Below are 22,090 nucleotides of genomic sequence, written 5' to 3' on the forward strand. Positions count from 1 at the left end.
GTTCAAATCATAGAAAGTAAGAGCGTATGTCCTCTTGTACTTAAGTCGGCATTGTACCTTTTGTATTAAATTTGGATGCAAACTCAGTGTTTCATCGTCAATAAAAAGGTCCAAGGGATACAGTAAACCTGAAGTGAAGCATCGGGATCTAAATCTGACTCATAGGAGAGGTTCAAATCACAGAAAGTGAGAGTGTCAGTCCTCTTGTACTTAAGTCGGTATTGTGCATTTTGAATTTAATTCCGATGCAATTTCTGTGTTTCATCGTCAATAAGAAGGTGCAAGGAATGCAGTAAACCTGAAGTGAAGCATCGGAATCTGAAACTGGACTCACAGGAGAGGTTCACGTCATAGAAATTGAGAGTGTCAGTAGTCTTGTACTTATGTCGCCATTGTGCCTATTGTATTAAATTAGGATGCAATTTCTGTGTTTCATCGTCAATAAGAAGGTCCAAGGGATACAGTTAACCTGAAGTTAAGCATCGGAATCTAAAACTGGACTCACAGGAGAGGTTCAAATCATAGAAAGTGAGAGTGTCAGTCCTCTTGTAATTAAGTCGGCATTGTGCCTTTTGTATTAAATTCGGATGCAATTTCTGTGTTTCATCGTCAATAAGAAGGTCCAAGGTGTACAGTAAACCAGAAGTGAAGCATCGGAATCTAAAACTGGGCTCACAGGAGAGGTTCAAATCATAGAATGTTAGAGTGTCAGTTCTCTTGTACTTAAGTCGGCATTTTGCCTTTTGAATTTAATTCCGAAGCAATTTCTTTATTTATTCGTCAATAAGAAGGTCCAAGGGGTACAGTAAACCTAAATTGAAGCATCAAAATCTAAAACTGGACTCACAGGAGAGGTTCAAGTCATAGAAAGTGAGAGTGTCAGTTCTCTTGTACTTAAGTCGTCATTGTGCCTTTTGATTTTAATTCCGATGCAATTTCTGTGTTTCATCGTCAATAAGAAGGTGCAAGGTATGCAGTAACCCTGTAGTGAAGCATCGGAATCTGAAACTGGACTCACAGGAGAGGTTCAAATCATTGAAAGTTAGAGTGTCACTCCTCCTGCACTTAAATCGGTATTGTGCCCTTTGTATTAAATTCGGATGCAAGTTCTGTGTTTCATCGTCAATAAGAAGGTCCAAGGGATACAGCAAACCTGAAGTAAAGCATCGGAATCTAAAACTTGACTCACTGGGAGGTTCGAATCATAGAAAGTTAGAGTGTCAGTCCTCTTGCACTTAAGTCGGCATTGTGCCATTTGAATTTAATTCCGATGCAATTTCTGTGTTTCATCGTCAATAAGAAGGTGCAAGGTATGCAGTAACCCTGCAGTGAAGCATGGGAATCGGAAACTGGACTCACAGGAAAGGTTCAAATCATAGAAAGTGAGAGTGTGAGTCCTCTTGTACTTAAGTCGGCATTGTGCATTTTGTATTAAATTCGGTAGCAATATCTGTGTTTCATCATCAATAAGAAGGTCTAAGGGATACAGTAAACTAGAAGTGAAGCATCGGAATCTAAAACTGGACTCACAGGAGAGGTTCAAATCATAGAAAGTTAGAGTGTCAGTTCTCTTGTACTTAAGTCGGCATTGTGCCATTTGTATTAAATTCGGATGCAATTTCAGTGTTTCATCGTCAATAGGAAGGTCCACGGGATACAGTAAACCTGAAGTGAAGCATCGGAATCTAAAACAGGACTCACAGGAGAGGTTAAAACCATAGAAAGTTAGAGTGTCACTCCTCCTGTACTTAAGTCGGTATTGTGAACTTTGTATTAAATGCGGATGCAATTTCTGTGCTTCATCGTCAATAAGAAGGTCCAAGGGATACAGTAGACCTGAAGTAGAGCATCGGAATCTAAAATTGGACTCACAGGAGAGGTTCAAATCATAGAAAGTGTGAGTGTCAATTCTCTTGTACTTAAGTCGGCATTGTGCCATTTGTATTAAATTCGGATGCAATTTCTGTGTTTAATCGTCTATAAGAAGATCCAAGGGATACAGTAAACCTGAAGTGAAGCATCGGAATGTAAAACTGGACTCCCAGGAGAGGTTCAAATCCTAGTAAGTTAGAGTGTCACTCCTCCAGCACTTAAATCGGTATTGTGCCCTTCGTATTAAATTCGGATGCAATTTCTGTGTTTCATCGTCAATAAGAAGGTCCAAGGGATACAGCAAACCTGAAGTGAAGCATCGGAATCTAAAACTGGACTCACTGGGAGGTTCGTATCATAGAAACTTAGAGTGTCAGTCCTCTTGCACTTAAGTCGGCATTGTGCCTTTTGAATTTAATTCCGATGCAATTTTTGTGTTTCATCGTCAATAAGAAGGTGCAAGGTATGCAGTAACACTGAAGTGAAGCATCGGAAACTAAAACTGGACTCACAGGAGAGGTTCAAGTCATAGAAAGTGAGAGTTTTAGTCCTCTTGTACTTAAGTCGCCATTGTGCCATTTGTATTAAATTCGGATGCAATTTCTGTGTTTCACCGTCAATAAGAAGGTCCAAGGGATACAGTAAACCTGAAGTTAAGCATCGTAATCTAAAACTGGACTCACAGGAGAGGTTCAAATCATAGAAATTTAGATTTTCACTCCTCCTGTACTTAAGTCGTAATGTGCCCTTTGTATTAAATTCGGATGCAAAATCTGTGTTTCATCGTCAATAAGAAGGTCCAAGGGATACAGTAAACCTGAAGTGAAGAATCGGAATCTAAATCTGGACTCATAGGAGAGGTCAAATCATACAATGTTAGAGTGTCACTCCTCTTGTACTTAAGTCGGTATTGTGCCTTTTGTATTAAATTCGGATGCAATTTCTGTGTTTCATCGTCAATAAGAAGGTCCAAGGGATACAGTAAACCTTGGGTGAAACATCGGAATCAAAAACTGAACTCGCAGGAGAGGTTCAAATCATTGAAAGTTAGAGTGTCAGTCCTCTTTTACTAAAGTCGGCATTGTGCCTTTTGTATTAAATTCGAATGCAATTTCTGTGTTTCATCGTCAATAAGAAGGTCCGAGGGATACAGTGAACCTGTTGTGAAGCATCGGAATCTAAAACTGGACTCACAGGAGAAGTTCGAATCATAGAAAATGAGAGTGTCAGTCCTTTTTTACTTCAGTCGGCATTGTGCCTTCTATATTACATTCGGATGCAATTTCTGTGTTTCGTCGTCAATAAGAAGGTCCAAGGGATACAGTAAATCTGAAGTGAAGCGTCGGAATCTAAAACTGGACTCACAGAAGAGGTTCAAATCATAGAAAATGAGAGTGTCAGTCCTCTTGTACGTAAGTCGACATTGTGCCATTTGTATTAAATTCGGATGCAATTTCTGTGTTTCATCGTCAATAGGAAGGTCCAAGGGATACAGTAAACCTGAAGTGAAGCATCGGAAACTAAAACTGGACTCACAGGAGAGGTTCAAACCATAGAAAGTTAGAGTTTCACTCCTCCTGTACTTAAGTCGGTATTGTGCCCTTTGTAATAAATTCGGATGCAAAATCGGTGTTTCATCGTCAATAAGAAGGTCCAAGGGATACAGTAAACCTGAAGTGAAGCATCGGAATCTAAATCTGGACTCATAGGAGAGATTCAAATCATTGAATGTTAGAGTGTCACTCCTCTTGTACTTAAGTCGGTATTGTGGTTTTTTTATTAAATTCGGATGCAATTTCTGTGTTTCATCGTCAACAAGAAGGTCCAAGGGATACAGTAAACCTTAAGTGAAGCATCGGAATCTAAAACTGAACTCGCAGGAGAGGTTCAAATCATAGAATGTTAGAGTGTCAGTCCTCTTTTACTTAAGTCGGCATTGTGCCTTTTGTATTAAATTCGAATGCAATTTCTGTGTTTCATCGTCAATAAGAAGGTCCGAGGGATACAGTGAACCTGAAGTGAAGCATCGGAATCGAAAACTGGACTCACAGGAGAGGTTCAAATCATACAAAGTGAGAGTGTCAATCCTTTCATACTTCAGTCGGCATTGTGCTTTCTGCATTAAATTCGGATGTTATTTCTGTGTTTCATCGTCAATAAGAAGGTCCAAGGGATACAGTAAATCTGAAGTGAAGCATCGCAATCTAAAACTGGACTCGCAGGAGAGGTTCAAATCATAGAAAGTGAGAGCGTCAGTCCTCTTGTACTTAAATCGGCATTGTGCCTTTTGTATATAATTCGGATGCAATTTCTGTGTTTCATCGTCAAGAAGAAGGTCCAAGGGATACAGTAAACCTGAAATGAAGCATCGGAATCTAAAACTGGACTCACAGGAGAGGTTCAAATCATAGAAAGTTAGAGTGTCAGTCCTCTTGTACTTAAGTCGGCATTGTGCCTTTTGAATATAATTCCGATGCAATTTCTGTGTTTCATCGTCAATAAGAAGGTGCAAGGTATGCAGTAAACCTGAAGTGAAGCATCGGAATCTAAATCTGGACTCACAGGAGAGGTTCAAATCATAGAAAGTTAGAGTGTCAGTCCTCTTGTACTTAAGTCGGCATTGTGCCTTTTGAATTTAATTCCGATGCAATTTCTGTGTTTCATCGTCAATAAGAAGGTGCAAGGTATGCAGTAAACCTGAAGTGAAGCATCGGAATCTAAAACTGGACTCACAGGGGAGGTTCAAAACATAGAAAGTGAGAGTATGAGTCCTCTTGTACCTAAGTCGGCATTATGCCATTTGTATAAAATTCGGTTGCAATATCTGTGATTCATCGTCAATAAGAAGGTCCAAGGGATGCAGTAAACCTGAAGTGAAGCATCGGAATCTAAAACTGGACTCACAGGAGAGATTCAAATCATAGAAGGTTAGACTGTCACTCCTCTTGTACTTAAGTCGGTATTGTGCCTTTTGTATTAAAGTCGGATGCAATTTCTGTGTTTCATCGTCAATACGAAGGTCCAAGGGATACAGTAAACCTTAAGTGAAGCATCGGAATCTAAAACTGGACTCGCAGGAGAGGTTCAAATTATAGAATGTTAGAGTGTCAGTCCTCTTTTAATTAAGTCGGCATTGAGCCTTTTGTATTAAATTCGGATGCAATTTCTGTGTTTCATCGTCAATAAGTAGGTCCAAGGGATACAGTAAACCTGAAGTTAAGCATCGGAATCTAAAACTGGACTCACAGAAGAGGTTCAAAGCATAGAAAGTTAGAGTTTCACTCCACCTGTGCTTAAGTCGGTATTGTGCCCTTTGTATTAAATTCGGATGCAAAATCTTTGTTTAATCGTCAATAGGTAAGTCCAAGGGATACAGTAAACCTGAAGTTAAGCATCGGAATCTAAATCTGGACTCATAGGAGAGATTCAAATCATAGAATGTTAGAGTGTCACTCCTCTTGTACTTAAGTCGGTATTGTGCCTTTTGTATTAAATTCGGATGCAATTTCTGTGTTTCATCGTCAATAAGAAGGTACAAGGGATACAGTAGCCCTGAAGTAGAGCATCGGAATCTAAAACTGGACTCACAGGAGAGGATCAACTCATAGAGAGTGAGAGTGTCAATCCTCTTGTACTTAAGTCTTCATTGTGTCATTTGTATAAATTCGGATGCAATTTCTGTGTTTAATCGTCTATAAGAAGATCCAAGGGATACAGTAAACCTGAAGTGAAGCATCGGAATGTAAAACTGGACTCACAGGAGAGGTTCAAATCCTAGAAAGTTAGAGTGTCACTCCTCCTGCACTTAAATCGGTATTGTGCCCTTTGTATTAAATTCGGATGCAATTTCTGTGTTTCATCGTCAATAAGAAGGTCCAAGGGATACAGCAAACCTGAAGTGAAGCATCGGAATCTAAAACTGGACTCACTGGTAGGTTCGAATCATAGAATGTTATAGTGTCAGTCCTCTTGCACTTAAGTCGGCATTGTGCCTTTTGAATTTAATTCCGATGCAATTTCTGTGTTCCATCGTCAATAAGAAGGTGCAAGGTATGCAGTAACACTGAAGTGAAGCATCGGAATCTAAAACTGGACTCACAGGAGAGGTTCAAGTAATAGAAAGTGAGAGTGTTAGTCCTCTAGTACTTAAGTCGACATTGTGCCATTTGTATTAAATTCGGAAGCAATTTCTGTGTTTCATCGTCAATAAGAAGGTCCAAGGGATACAGTAAACCTGAAGTTAAGCATCGGAATCTAAAACTGGACTCACAGGAGAGGTTCAAAGCATAGTAAGTTAGAGTTTCACTCCTCCTGCACTTAAGTCGGTATTGTGCCCTTTGTATTAAATTCGGATGCAAAATCTGTGTTTCATCGTCAATAAGAAGGTCCAAGGGATACAGTAAACCTGAAGTGAAGCATCGGGATCTAAATCTGGACTCATAGGAGAGGTTCATATCACAGAAAGTGAGAGTGTCAGTCCTCTTGTACTTAAGTCGGTATTGTGCATTTTGAATTTAATTCCGATGCAATTTCTGTGTTTCATCGTCAATAAGAAGGTGCAAGGAATGCAGTAAACCTGAAGTGAAGCATCGGAATCTGAAACTGGACTCACAGGAGAGGTTCACGTCATAGAAATTGAGAGTGTCAGTAGTCTTGTACTTATGTCGCCATTGTGCCTTTTGTATTAAATTCGGATGCAATTTCTGTGTTTCATCGTCAATAAGAAGGTCCAAGGGATACAGTAAACCTGAAGTGAAGCTTCGGAATCTAAAACTGGACTCACAGGAGAGGTTCAAATCATAGAATGTTAGAGTGTCACTCCTCTTGTACTTAAGTCGGTATTGTGCCTTTTGTATTAAATTCGGATGCAATTTCTGTGTTTCATCGTCAATAAGAAGGTCCAAGGGATACAGTAGCCCTGAAGTAGAGCATCGGAATCTAAAACTGGACTCACAGGAGAGGCTCAACTCATAGAAAGTGAGAGTGTCAGTCCTCTTGTACGTAAGACGGCATTGTTGCATTTGTATTAAATTCGGATGAAATTTCTGTGTTTCATCGTCAATAAGAAGGTCCAAGGCATACAGTAAAACTGAAGTGAAGCATCGGAATCTAAAACTGGACTCACAGGAGAGGTTCAAATCATAGAAAGTGAGAGTGTCACTCCTCTTGTACTTAAGTCGGTATTGTGCCTTTTGTATTAAATTCGGATGCAAAATCTGTGTTTCATCGTCAATAAGAAGGTCCAAGGGATACAGTAAACCTGAAGTGAAGCATCGGAATCTAAATCTGGACTCATAGGAGAGATTCAAATCATAGAATGTTAGAGTGTCACTCCTCTTGTACTTAAGTCGGTATTGTGCCTTTTGTATTAAATTCGGATGCAATTTCTGTGTTTCATCGTCAATAAGATGGTCCAAGGGATACAGTAAATCTTAAGTGAAGCATCTGAATCTAAAACTGAACTCGCAGGAGAGGTTCAAATCATAGAATGTTAGAGTGTCAGGTCTCTTTTACTTAAGTCGGCATTGTGCCTTTTGTATTAAATTCGAATGCAATTTCTGTGTTTCATCGTCAATAAGAAGGTCCAAGGGATACAGTGAACCTGAAGTGAAGCATCGGAATCGAAAACTTTTCTCACAGGAGAGGTTAAATCATACAAAGTGAGAGTGTCAATCCTTTCATACTTCAGTCGGCATTGTGCTTTCTGTATTAAATTCGGATGCAATTTCTGTGTTTCATCGTCAATAAGAAGGTCCAAGGGATACAGTAAATCTGAAGTGAAGCATCGGAATCTAAAACTGGACTCGCAGGAGAGGTTCAAATCATAGAAAGTGAGAGCGTCAGTCCTCTTGTACTTAAGTCGGTATTGTGCCTTTTGTATTAAATTCGGGTGCAATTTCTGTGTTTCATCGTCCATACAAAGGTCCAAGGGATACAGTAAATCTTAAGTGAAGCATCGGAATCTAAAACCGGTCTCGCAGGAGAGGTTCAAACCATAGAATGTTAGAGTGTCAGTCCTCTTTTAATTAAGTCGGCATTTAGCCTTTTGTATTAAATTCGGATGCAATATCTGTGTTTCATCGTCAATAAGAAGGTCCAAGGGATACAGTAGCCCTGAAGTAGAGCATCGGAATCTAAAACTGGAATCACAGGAGAGGCTCAACTCATAGAAAGTGAGAGTGTCAGTCCTCTTGTACGTAAGTCGGCATTGTTGCATTTGTATTAAATTCGGATGAAATTTCTGTGTTTCATCGTCAATAAGAAGGTCCAAGGCATACAGTAAAACTGAAGTGAAGCATCGGAATCTAAAACTGGACTCACATGAGAGGTTCAAATCATAGAAAGTGAGAGTGTCACACCTCTTGTACTTGAGTCGGTATTGTGCCTTTTGTATTAAATTCGGATGCAATTTCTGTGTTTCATCGTCAATAAGAAGGTCCAAGGGATACAGTAAACCTGAAGTGAAGCATCGGAATCTAAAACTGGACTCACAGGAGAGGTTCAAATCATAGAAAGTTAGAATGTCAGTCCTCTTGTACTTAAGTCGGCATTGTGCCGTTTGTATTAAATTCGGATGCAATTTCTGTGTTTCATCGTCAATAAGAAGGTGCACGGTATACTGTAAACCTGAAGTGAAGCATCGGAATCTAAAACTGGACTCACAGGAGAGGTTCAAATCATAGAAAGTGAGAGTCTCAGTCCTCTTGTACTTAAGTCGACATTGTGCCATTTGTATTAAATTCGGATGCAATTTCTGTGTTTCATCGTCAATAAGAAGGTCCAAGGAATACAGTAAATCTGAAGTGAAACACCGGAATCTAAAACTGGACTCACAGGAGAGGTTCAAATCATAGAAAGTAAGAGTGTCAGTCCTCTTGTACTTAAGTCGGCATTGTACCTTTTGTATTAAATTTGGATGAAAACTCTGTGTTTCATCGTCAATAAAAAGGTCCAAGGGATACAGTAAACCTGAAGTGAAGCATCGGAATCTAAAACGGAACTCTCAGGAGAGATTCAAATCATAGAAAGCAAGAGTGTCAGTCCTCTTGTACTTAAGTCGGCATTGTGCCTTTTGTATTAAATTCGGATGCAATTTCTGTGTTTCATCATTAATAAGAAGGTCCAAGTGATACAGTAAACCTTAAGTAAAGCATCGGAAGATAAAACTGGACTCACAGGAGAGTTTCAAATCATAGAAAGTTAGAGTGTCAGTCCTCTTGTACTTAAGTCGGCATTGTGCCTTTTGTATTAATTTCGGATGCAAACTCTGTGTTTCATCGTCAATAAGAAGGTCCAAGGGATACAGTAAACCTGAAGTGAAGCATCGGAATCAAAAAGTGGACTCACAGGAAAGGTTCAAATCATAGAAAGTGAGAGTGTCAGTCCTCTTGTACTTAAGTCGGCATTGTGGCATTTGTGTAAAATTCGGATGCAATTTCTGTGTTTCTTCGTCAATAAGAATGTCCAAGGGATACAATAAACCTGAAGTGAAGCATCGGAATCTAAAACTGGACTCACAGGAGAGGTTCAAATCATAGAATGTTAGAGTGTCTGTCCTCTTTTACTTAAGTCGGCATTGTGCCTATTGCATTAAATTCCGATGCAATTACTATGTTTCATCGTCAATAAAAAGGTGCAAGGTATTCAGTAAACCTGAAGTGAAGCATCGGAATCTAAAACTGGACTCACAGGAGAGGTTCAAATCATAGAAAGTGAGAGTGTCAGTCCTCTTCTACTTAGGTCGGCATTGTGCCTTTTGAATTTAATTCCGATGCAATATCTGTGTTTTATCGTCAATAAGAAGGTCCAAAGGATACAGTAAACCTGAAGTGAAGCATCGGAATCAAAAACTGGACTCACTGGAGAGATTCAAATCATAGAAAGTTAGAGTGTCACTCCTGAAGTACAAAAGTCGGTATTGTGCCTTTTGTATAAAATTCGGATGCAATTCCTGTGTTTCATCGTCAATAAGAAGGTCCAAGGGATACAGTAAACATTAAGTGAAGCATCGGAATCTAAAACTGGACTCACAGGAGAGGTGCAAATCATAGAAAGTTAGAGTGTCAGTCCTCTTGTACTTAAGTCGGCATTGTGGTTTTTTAATTTATATCGGATGCAATTTTTGTGTTTCATCGTCGATAAGAAGGTCCCAGGGAAACAGTAAACCTGGAGTGAAGCATCGGAATCTAAGACTGGACTCACAGGAGAGGTTCAAATCATAGAAAGTGAGAGTGTCAGTCCTCTTGTACTTAAGTCGGCATTGTTGCATTTGTATTAAATTCGGATGAAATTTCTGTGTTTCCTCGTCAATAAGAAGGTCCAAGGGATACAGTAAAACTGAAGTGAAGCATCGGAATCTAAAACATGACTCACAGGAGAGGTTCAAATCATAGAAAGTGAGAGTGTCACTCCTCTTGTACTTGAGTCGGTATTGTGCCTTTTGTATTAAATTCGGATGCAATCTCTGTGTTTCATCGTCAATAACAAGGTCCAAGGGATACAGTAAACCTTAAGTGAAGCATCGGAATCTAAAACTGGACTCACAGGAGAGGTTCAAATCATAGAATGTTAGAGTGTCTGTCCTCTTTTACTTAAGTCGGCATTGTGCCTATTGCATTAAATTCCGATGCAATTACTATGTTTCAACGTCAATAAAAAGGTGCAAGGTATTCAGTAAACCTGAAGTGAAGCATCGGAATCTAAAACTGGACTCATAGGAGAGGTTCAAATCATAGAAAGTGAGAGTGTCAGTCCTCTTCTACTTAGGTCGGCATTGTGCCTTTTGAATTTAATTCCGATGCAATTTCTGTGTTTCATCGTCAATAAGAAGGTCCAAAGGATACAGTAAACCTGAAGTGAAGCATCGGAATCAAAAACTGGACTCACTGGAGAGATTCAAATCATAGAAAGTTAGAGTGTCACTCCTGAAGTACAAAAGTCGGTATTGTGCCTTTTGTATTAAATTCGGATGCAATTCCTGTGTTTCATCGTCAATAAGAAGGTCCAAGGGATACAGTAAAACTGAAGTGAAGCATCGGAATCTAAAACTTGACTCACAGGAGAGGTTCTAATCATAGAAAGTGAGAGTGTCACTCCTCTAGTACTTGAGTCGGTATTGTGCCTTTTGTATTAAATTCGGATGCAATTTCTGTGTTTCATCGTCAATAACAAGGTCCAAGGGATACAGTAAACCTTAAGTGAAGCATCGGAATCTAAATCTGGACTCGCAGGAGAGGTTCAAATCATAGAATGTTAGAGTGTCAGTCCTCTTTTACTTAAGTCGGCATTGTGCCTTTTGTATTAAATTCGAATGCAATTTCAGTGTTTCATCGTCAATAAGAAGGTGCAAGGTAAACTGTAAACCTGCAGTGAAGCATCGGAATCTAAAACTGGACTCACAGGAGATGTTCAAATCATAGAAACGTAGAGTGTTAGTCCTCTTTTATTTAAGTCGGCATTGTGGCTTTTGCATTATATTCCGATGCAATTTCTCTGTTTCATCTTCAATAAGAAGGTGCAAGGTATACAGTAAACCTGAAGTGAAGCATCGGAATTTAAAACCGGACTCACAGGAGAGGTTAAAATCATAGAAAGAGAGAGTGTCAGTCCTCTTGTACTTAAGTTGGCATTGTGCCATTTGTATTAATTTCGGATGCAATTCCTGTGTTTCATAGTCAATAAGAAGGTCCATGGAAAAAGTAAACCTCAAGTGAAACATCGGAATCTAAAACTGGAGTCACAGGAGAGGTTCAAATTATAGAAAGTAAGAGTGTCAGTCCTCTTGTACTTAAGTCGGCATTGTACCTTTTGTATTAAATTTGGATGCAAACTCTGTGTTTCATCGTCAATAAGAAGGCCCAAGGGAGACAGTAAACCTGAAGTGAAGCATCGGAATCTAAAACTGGACTCACAGGAGAGGTTCAAATCATAGAAAGTGAGAGTGTCAGTCCTCTTTTACTTAGGTCGGCATTGTGCCTTTTAAATTTACTTCCGATGCAATTTCTGTGTTTCATCGTCAATAAGAAGGTCCAAAGGATACAGTAAACCTGAAGTGAAGCATCGGAATCAAAAACTGGACTCACAGGAGAGATTCAAATCATAGAAAGTTAGAGTGTCACTCCTCTTGTACTTAAATCGGTATTGTGGCTCTTGTATTAAATTCGGATGCAATTCCTGTGTTTCATCGTCAATAAGAAGGTCCAAGGGATACAGTAAACATTAAGTGAAGCATCGGAATCTAAAAATTGGACTCGCAGCTGAGGTTCAAATCATAGAATGTCAGAGTGTCAGTCCTCTTTTACTTAAGTCGGCATTGTGCATTTTGTATTAAATTCCGATGCAATTTCTGTGTTTCATCGCCAATAAGAAAGTCCAAGGGATACAGTAAACCTGAAGTGAAGCGTCAGAATCTAAAACTGGACTCACAGGAGAGGTTCAAATCATAGAAAGTTAGAGAGTCAGTCCTCATTTACTTAAGTCGGCATTGTGCCTTTTGTATTAATTTCCGATGCAATTTCTGTGTTTCATCGTCAATCAGAAGGTGCAAGGTATACAGTAAACCTGAAGTGAAGCATCGGAATCTAAAACTGGACTCACAGGAGATTTTCAAATCGTAGAAAGTTAGAATGTCAGTCATCTTGTACTTTAGTCGACATTGTGCCTTTTGTATTAAATTCGGATGCAATTTCTGTGTTTCATCGTCAATAAGAAGGTGCACGGTATACAGTAAACCAGAAGTGAAGCATCGGAATCTAAAACTGGACTCACAGGAGAGGTTCAAATCATAGAAAGTGAGAGTGTCAGTCCTCTTGTACTTATGACGGCATTGTGCCTTTTGAATTTAATTCCGATGCCATTTCTGTGTTTCATCATCAATAAGAAGGTGCAAGGTATACAGTAAACCTGGAGTGAAGCATCGGAATCTAAATCTGACCTCAGAGGAGAGGTTCGAATCATAGAAAGTGAGAGTGTCTGTCCTCTTGTACTTAAGTCGGCATCGTGCCATTTGTATTAAATTCGGATGCAATTTCTGTGTTTCATCGTCAATAAGAAGGTCCAAGGGATACTGTAAACCTGAAGTCAAGCATCGGATCTAAAACTGGACTCACAGGAGAGGTTCAAATCATAGAAAGTGAGAGTGTCAGTTCTCTTCTACTTAGGTCGGCATTGTGCCTTTTGAATTTAATTCCGATGCAATTTCTGTGTTTCATCGTCAATAAGAAGGTCTAAAGGATACAGTAAAACTGAAGTGAAGCATCGGAATCTAAAACTGGACTCACAGGAGAGATTCAAACCATAGAAAGTTAGAGTGTCAGTCCTCTTGTACTTAAGTCGGCATTGTGCCTTTTGTATTAATTTCGGATGCAAACTCTGTGTTTCATCGTCAATAAGAAGGTCCAAGGGATACAGTAAACCTGAAGTGAAGCATCGGAATCTAAAATTGGACTCACAGAAGAATTTCAAGTCATAGAAAGTTAGAGTGTCAGTCATCTTGTACTTAAGTCGGCATTGTGATTTTTGAATTTAAGTCCGATGCAATTTCTGTGTTTCATCGTCAATAAGAAGGTCCAACGGATACAGTAAACCTGGAGTGAAGCATCGGAATTTAAGACTGGACTCACAGGAGAGGTTCAAATCATAGAAAGTGAGAGTGTCAGTCCTCTTTTACTTAAGTCGGCATTGTGGCATTTGTATTAAATTTGGATGCGGTTTCTGTGTTTTATCGTCAATAAGAAGGTCCAAGGGATACAGTAAACCTGAAGTGAAGCATCGGAATCTAAATCTGACCTCACAGGAGAGGTTCGAATCATAGAAAGTGAGAGTGTCAGCCCTCTTGTACTTAAGTCGGCATTGTGCCATTTGTATTAAATTCGGATGCAATTTCTGTGTTTCATCGTCAATAAGAAGGTCCAAGGGATGCAGTAAACCTGAGGGGAAGCATCGGAATCTAAAACTGGACTCAGAGGAGAGGTTGAAATCATAGAAAGTGAGAGTGTCAGTCCTCTTGCACTTAAGTCGGCATTGTGCTTTTGTATTAAATTCGGAGGCAAACTCTATGTTTCATCGTCAATAAGAAGGTCCAAGGGATACAGTAAACCTGAAGGGAAGCATCGGGATCTAAAACTGGACTCACAGGAGAAGTTCAAATCATAGAAAGTGAGATAGTCAGTCCTCTTGTACTTAAGTCGCCATTGTGATTTTTGTATTAAATTCGGATGCAATTTCTGTGTTTCATCGTCAATAAGAAGGTCCAAGGGATACAGTAAACCTGAAGGGAAGCATCGGGATCTAAAACTGGACTCACAGGAGAGGTTCAAATCATAGAAAGTTAGAGTGTCTGTCCTCTTGTACTTAAGTCGGTATTCTACCTTTTGTATTAAATTCGGATGCAAACTCTGTGTTTCATCGTCAATTAGAAGGTCCAAGGGATACAGTAAACCTGAAGTGAAGCATCGGAATCTAAAACTGGACTCACAGGAGAGGTTCAAATCATAGAAAGTGAGAGTGTCAGTCCTCTTGTACTTAAGACGGCATTGTGCCTTTTGAATTTAATTCCGATGCAAATTCTGTGTTTCATCATCAATAAGAAGGTGCAAGGTATACAGTAAACCGGAGTGAAGCATCGGAATCTAAATCTGACCTCACAGGAGAGGTTCGAATCATAGAAAGTGAGAGTGTCTGTCCTCTTGTACTTAGATCGGCATTGTGCCATTTGTATTAAATTCGGATGCAATTTCTGTGTTTCATCGTCAATAAGAAGGTCCAAGGGATACAGTAAACCTGGAGTGAAGCATCGGAATTTAAGACTGGACTCACAGGAGAGGTTCAAATCATAGAAAGTTAGAATGTCTGTCCTCTTGTACTTAAGTCGGCATTGTGCCTTTTGTATTGAATTCGGATGCAATTTCTGTGTTTCATCGTCAATAAGAAGGTGCAAGGTATACAGTAAACCTAAAGAGAAGCTTCGGAATCTAAAACTGACTCACTGGAGAGGTTCAAATCATAGAAAGTGAGAGCGTCAGTCCTCGTGTACTTAAGTCGGCATTGTGGCATTTGTATTAAATTCGGATGCAATTTCTGTGTTTCGTCGTCAATAAGAAGGTCCAAGGGATACAGTAAACCTGTAGTGAAGCATCGGAATCGAAAACTGGACTGACAGGAGAGGTTCAAATCATAGAAATTAGAGTGTCAGTCCTCTTGTATTTAAGTCGGCATTGTGCCTTTTGTATTAAATTCGGATGCAAACTCTGTGTTTCATCGTCAATAAGAAGGTGCAAGGTATACAGTAAACCTGTAGTGAAGCATCGGAATCTAAAACTGGACTCACAGGAGAGGTTCATATCATAGATAGTGAGAGCGTCAGTCCTCTTGTACTTATGTCGGCATTTTGGCATTTGTATCAAATTCGGATGCATTTTCTGTGTTTCATCGTCAATAAGAAGGTCCAAGGGATACAGTAAACAAGAAGTGAAGCATTGGAATCTAAAACTGGACTCACAGGAGAGGTTCAAATCATAGAAAGTGAGAGTGTCAGTTCTCTTCTACTTAGGTCGGCATTGTGCCTTTTGAATTTAAATCCGATGCAATTTCTGTGTTTCATCGTCAATAAGAAGGTCCAAAGGATACAGTAAAACTGAAGTGAAGCATCGGAATCTAAAACTGGACTCACAGGAGAGGTTCAAATCATAGAAAGTGAGAGTGTCAGTTCTCTTGTACTTAAGTCGACATTGTGCCATTTGTATTAAATTCGGATGCAATTTCTGTGTTTCATCGTCAATAAGAAGGTCCAAGGAATACAGTAAACCTGAAGTGAAGCATCGGAATCTAAAACTGGACTCACAGGAGAGGTTCAAATCATAGAAAGTTAGAGTGTTAGTCCTCTTTTAATTAAGTCGGCATTGTGGATTTTGCATTACATTTCGATGCAATTTCTATGTTTCATCGTCAATAAGAAGGTGCAAGGTATACAGTAATCCTGAAGTGAAGCATCGGAGTTTAAAACCGGACTCACAGGAGAAGTTCAAATCATAGAAAGAGAGAGTGTCAGTCCTCTTGTACTTAAGTTGGCATTGTGTCATTTGTATTAAATTCGGATGCAATTCCTGTGTTTCATAGTCAATAAGAAGGTCCAAGGAATACAGTAAACCTGAAGTGAAACATCGGAATCTAAAACTGGACTCACAGGAGAGGTTCAAATCATAGAAAGTAAGAGTGTCAGTCCTCTTGTACTTAAGTCGGCATTGTGCCATTTGTATTAAATTTGGGTGCAATTTCTGTGTTTCATCGTCAATAAGAAGGTCCAAGGGATACAGTAAACCTGAAGTGAAGCATCGGAATCTAAAACTGGACTCACAGGAGAGGTTCAAATCATAGAAAGTGAGAGTGTCAGTCCTCTTCTACTTAGGTCGGCATTGTGCCTTTTGAATTTAATTCCGATGCAAATTCTGTGTTTCATCGTCAATAAGAAGGTCCAAGGGATACAGTAAACCTGAAGTGAAGCATCGGAATCAAAAACTGGACTCACAGGAAAGGTTCAAATCATAGAAAGTGAGAGTGTCAGTCCTCTTGTACTTAAGTCGGCATTGTGGCATTTGTGTTAAATTCGGATGCAATTTCTGTGTTCCATCGTCAATAAGAATGTCCAAGGGATACAATTAACCTGAAGTGAAGCATCGGAATCTAAAACTGGACTCACAGGAGAGGTTCAAATCATAGAATGTTAGAGTGTCTGTCCTCTTTTACTTAAGTCGGCATTGTGCCTATTGCATTAAATTCCGATGCAATTACTATGTTTCATCGTCAATAAAAAGGTGCAAGGTATTCAGTAAACCTGAAGTGAAGCATCGGAATCTAAAACTGGACTCACAGGAGAGGTTCAAATCATAGAAAGTGAGAGTGTCAGTCCTCTTCTACTTAGGTCGGCATTGTGCCTTTTGAATTTAATTCCGATGCAATTTCTGTGTTTCATCGTCAATAAGAAGGTCCAAAGGATACAGTAAACCTGAAGTGAAGCATCGGAATCAAAAACTGGACTCACTGGAGAGATTCAAATCATAGAAAGTTAGAATGTCAGTCCTCTTGTACTTAAGTTGGCATTGTGCCTTTTGTATTAAATTCGAATGCAATTTCAGTGTTTCATCGTCAATAAGAAGGTCCAAGGGATACAGTAAACCTGAAGTGAAGCATCGGAATCTAAATCTGACCTCACAGGAGAGGTTCGAATCATAGAAAGTGAGAGTGTCAGCCCTCTTGTACTTAAGTCGGCATTGTGCCATTTGTATTAAATTCGGATGCAATTTCTGTGTTTCATCGTTAATAAGAAGGTCCAAGGGATGCAGTAAACCTGAGGGGAAGCATCGGAATCTAAAACTGGACTCACAGGAGAGGTTGAAATCATAGAAAGTGAGAGTGTCAGTCCTCTTGCACTTAAGTCGGCATTGTGCCTTTTGTATTAAATTCGGAGGCAAACTCTATGTTTCATCGTCAATAAGAAGGTCCAAGGGATACAGTAAACCTGAAGTGAAGCATCGGAATCTAAAACTGGACTCACAGGAGAAGTTCAAATCATAGAAAGTGAGATAGTCAGTCCTCTTGTACTTAAGTCGCCATTGTGATTTTTGTATTAAATTCGGATGCAATTTCTGTGTTTCATCGTCAATAAGAAGGTCCAAGGGATACAGTAAACCTGAAGGGAAGCATCGGGATCTAAAACTGGACTCACAGGAGAGGTTCAAATCATAGAAAGTTAGAGTGTCTGTCCTCTTGTACTTAAGTCGGTATTGTACCTTTTGTATTAAATTCGGATGCAAACTCTGTGTTTCATCGTCAATTAGAAGGTCCAAGCGATACAGTAAACCTGAAGTGAAGCATCGGAATCTAAAACTGCACTCACAGGAGAGGTTCAAATCATAGAAAGTGAGAGTGTCAGTCCTCTTGTACTTAAGACGGCATTGTGCCTTTTGAATTTAATTCCGATGCAAATTCTGTGTTTCATCATCAATAAGAAGGTGCAAGGTATACAGTAAACCGGAGTGAAGCATCGGAATCTAAATCTGACCTCACAGGAGAGGTTCGAATCATAGAAAGTGAGAGTGTCAGTCCTCTTGTACTTAGATCGGCATTGTGCCATTTGTATTAAATTCGGATGCAATTTCTGTGTTTCATCGTCAATAAGAAGGTCCAAGGGATACTGTAAACCTGAAGTGAAGCATCGGAATCTAAAACTGGACTCACAGGAGAGGTTCAAATCATAGAAAGTGAGAGTGTCAGTGCTCTTGTACTTAAGCCGCCATTGTGCCTTTTGTATTAAATTCGGATGCAATTTCTGTGTTTCATCGTCAATAAGAAGGTCCAAGGAATACAGTAAACCTGAAGTGAAGCATCGGAATCTAAAACTGGACTCACAGGAGAGGTTCAAATCATAGAAAGTTAGAGTGTTAGTCCTCTTTTAATTAAGTCGGCATTGTGGATTTTGCATTACATTTCGATGTAATTTCTATGTTTCATCGTCAATAAGAAGGTGCAAGGTATACAGTAATCCTGAAGTGAAGCATCGGAGTTTAAAACTGGACTCACAGGAGAAGTTCAAATCATAGAAAGAGAGAGTGTCAGTCCTCTTGTACTTAAGTTGGCATTGTGTCATTTGTAGTAAATTCGGATGCAATTCCTGTGTTTCATAGTCAATAAGAAGGTCCAAGGAATACAGTTAACCTGAAGTGAAACATCGGAATCTAAAACTGGACTCACAGGAGAGGTTCAAATCATAGAAAGTAAGAGTGTCAGTCCTCTTGTACTTAAGTCGGCATTGTACCTTTTGTATTAAATTTGGATGCAAACTCTGTGTTTCATCGTCAAAAAAAAGTCCAAGGGATACAGTAAACCTGAAGTGAAGAATCGGGATCTAAAACTCGACTCATAGGAGAGGTTCTTTTGAATTTAATTCCGATGCAAGTTCTGTGTTTCATCGTCAATAAGAAGGTGCAAGGTATGCAGTAAACCTGAAGTGAAGCATCGGAATCTGAAACTGGACTCACAGGAGAGGTTCACATCATAGAAAGTGAGAGTGTCAGTTGTCTTGTACTTAAGTCGCCATTGTGACTTTTGTATTAAATTCGGATACTAACTCTGTGTTTCATCGTCAATTAGAAGGTCCAAGGGATACAGTAAACCTGAAGTGATGCATCGGAATCTGAAACTGGACTCAGAGGAGAGGTTCAAATCATAGAAAGTGAGAGTGTCAGTCCTCTTGTACTTAAGTCGGCATTGTGCCATTTGTATTAAATTTGGGTTCAATTTCTGTGTTTCATCGTCAATAAGAAGGTCCAAGGGATACAGTAAACCTGAAGTGAAGCATCGGAATCTAAAACTGGACTCACAGGAGAGGTTCAAATCATAGAAAGTGAGAGTGTCAGTCCTCTTCTACTTAGGTCGGCATTGTGCATTTTGAATTTAATTCCGATGCAATTTCTGTGTTTCATCGTCAATAAGAAGGTCCAAAGGATACAGTAAACCTGAAGTGAAGCATCGGAATCTAAAACTGAACTCTCAGGAGAGATTCAAATCATAGAAAGCAAGAGTGTCACTCCTCTTGTACTTAAGTCGGTATTGTGCCTTTTGTATTAAATTCGGATGCAATTTCTGTGTTTCATCATCAATAAGATGGTCCAAGGGATACAGTAAATCTTAAGTAAAGCATCGGAATCTAAAACTGGACTCACAGGAGAGTTTCAAATCATAGAAAGTTAGAGTGTCAGTCCTCTTGTACTTAAGACGGCATTGTGCCTTTTGTATTAAATTCGGATGCAATTTCTGTGTTTCATCATGAATAAGAAGGACCAAGGGATACAGTTAATCTTAAGTAAAGCATCGGAATCTAAAACTGGACTCACAGGAGAGTTTCAAATCATAGAAAGTTAGAGTGTCAGTCCTCTTGTACTTAAATCTGCATTGTGATTTTTGAATTTAATTCCGATGCAATTTCTGTGCTTCATCGTCAATAAGAAGGTCCAAGGGATACAGTAAACCTGGAATGAAGCATTGGAATCTAAGACTGGACTCACAGGAGAGGTTCAAATCATAGAAAATGAGAGTGTCAGTCCTCATTTACTTAAGTGGGCATTGTGCGTATTGAATTTAATTCCGATGCAAATTCTGTGTTTCATCGTCAATAAGAAGGTCCAAGGGATACAGTAAACCTGAAGTGAAGCATCGGAATCAAAAACTGGACTCACAGGAAAGGTTCAAATCATAGAAAGTGAAAGTGTCAGTCCTCTTGTACTTAAGTCGGCATTGTGGCATTTGTGTAAATTCGGATGCAATTTCTGTGTTCCATCGTCAATAAGAATGTCCAAGGGATACAATAAACCTGATGTGACGCATCGGAATCTAAAACTGGACTCACAGGAGAGGTTCAAATCATAGAATGTTAGAGTGTCTGTCCTCTTTTACTTAAGTCGGCATTGTGCCTATTGCATTAAATTCCGATGCAATTACTATGTTTCATCGTCAATAAAAAGGTGCAAGGTATTCAGTAAACCTGAAGTGAAGCATCGGAATCTAAAACTGGACTCACAGGAGAGGTTCAAATCATAGAAAGTGAGAGTGTCAGTCCTCTTCTACTTAGGTCGGCATTGTGCCTTTTGAATTTAATTCCGATGCAATTTCTGTGTTTCATCGTCAATAAGAAGGTCCAAAGGATACAGTAAACCTGAAGTGAAGCATCGGAATCAAAAACTGGACTCACTGGAGAGATTCAAATCATAGAAAGTTAGAATGTCAGTCCTCTTGTACTTAAGTTGGCATTGTGCCATTTGTATTAAATTCGAATGCAATTTCAGTGTTTCATCGTCAATAAGAAGGTCCAAGGGATACAGTAAACCTGAAGTGAAGCATCGGAATCTAAAATTGGACTCACAGAAGAATTTCAAGTCATAGAAAGTTAGAGTGTCAGTCATCTTGTACTTAAGTCGGCATTGTGATTTTTGAATTTAAGTCCGATGCAATTTCTGTGTTTCATCGTCAATAAGAAGGTCCAACGGATACAGTAAACCTGGAGTGAAGCATCGGACTCTAAGACTGGACTCACAGGAGAGGTTCAAATCATAGAAAGTGAGAGTGTCAGTCCTCTTTTACTTAAGTCGGCATTGTGGCATTTGTATTAAATTTGGATGCGGTTTCTGTGTTTTATCGTCAATAAGAAGGTCCAAGGGATACAGTAAACCTGAAGTGAAGCATCGGAATCTAAATCTGACCTCACAGGAGAGGTTCGAATCATAGAAAGTGAGAGTGTCAGCCCTCTTGTACTTAAGTCGGCATTGTGCCATTTGTATTAAATTCGGATGCAATTTCTGTGTTTCATCGTTAATAAGAAGGTCCAAGGGATGCAGTAAACCTGAGGGGAAGCATCGGAATCTAAAACTGGACTCACAGGAGAGGTTGAAATCATAGAAAGTGAGAGTGTCAGTCCTCTTGCACTTAAGTCGGCATTGTGCCTTTTGTATTAAATTCGGAGGCAAACTCTATGTTTCATCGTCAATAAGAAGGTCCAAGGGATACAGTAAACCTGAAGTGAAGCATCGGAATCTAAAACTGGACTCACAGGAGAAGTTCAAATCATAGAAAGTGAGATAGTCAGTCCTCTTGTACTTAAGTCGCCATTGTGATTTTTGTATTAAATTCGGATGCAATTTCTGTGTTTCATCGTCAATAAGAAGGTCCAAGGGATACAGTAAACCTGAAGGGAAGCATCGGGATCTAAAACTGGACTCACAGGAGAGGTTCAAATCATAGAAAGTTAGAGTGTCTGTCCTCTTGTACTTAAGTCGGTATTGTACCTTTTGTATTAAATTCGGATGCAAACTCTGTGTTTCATCGTCAATTAGAAGGTCCAAGGGATACAGTAAACCTGAAGTGAAGCATCGGAATCTAAAACTGCACTCACAGGAGAGGTTCAAATCATAGAAAGTGAGAGTGTCAGTCCTCTTGTACTTAAGACGGCATTGTGCCTTTTGAATTTCATTCCGATGCAAATTCTGTGTTTCATCATCAATAAGAAGGTGCAAGGTATACAGTAAACCGGAGTGAAGCATCGGAATCTAAATCTGACCTCACAGGAGAGGTTCGAATCATAGAAAGTGAGAGTGTCAGTCCTCTTGTACTTAGATCGGCATTGTGCCATTTGTATTAAATTCGGATGCAATTTCTGTGTTTCATCGTCAAT

Source organism: Schistocerca americana, chromosome 9 (genome assembly GCF_021461395.2).
Source record: "Schistocerca americana isolate TAMUIC-IGC-003095 chromosome 9, iqSchAmer2.1, whole genome shotgun sequence".
In the NCBI taxonomy this organism is placed as follows: domain Eukaryota; kingdom Metazoa; phylum Arthropoda; class Insecta; order Orthoptera; family Acrididae; genus Schistocerca; species Schistocerca americana.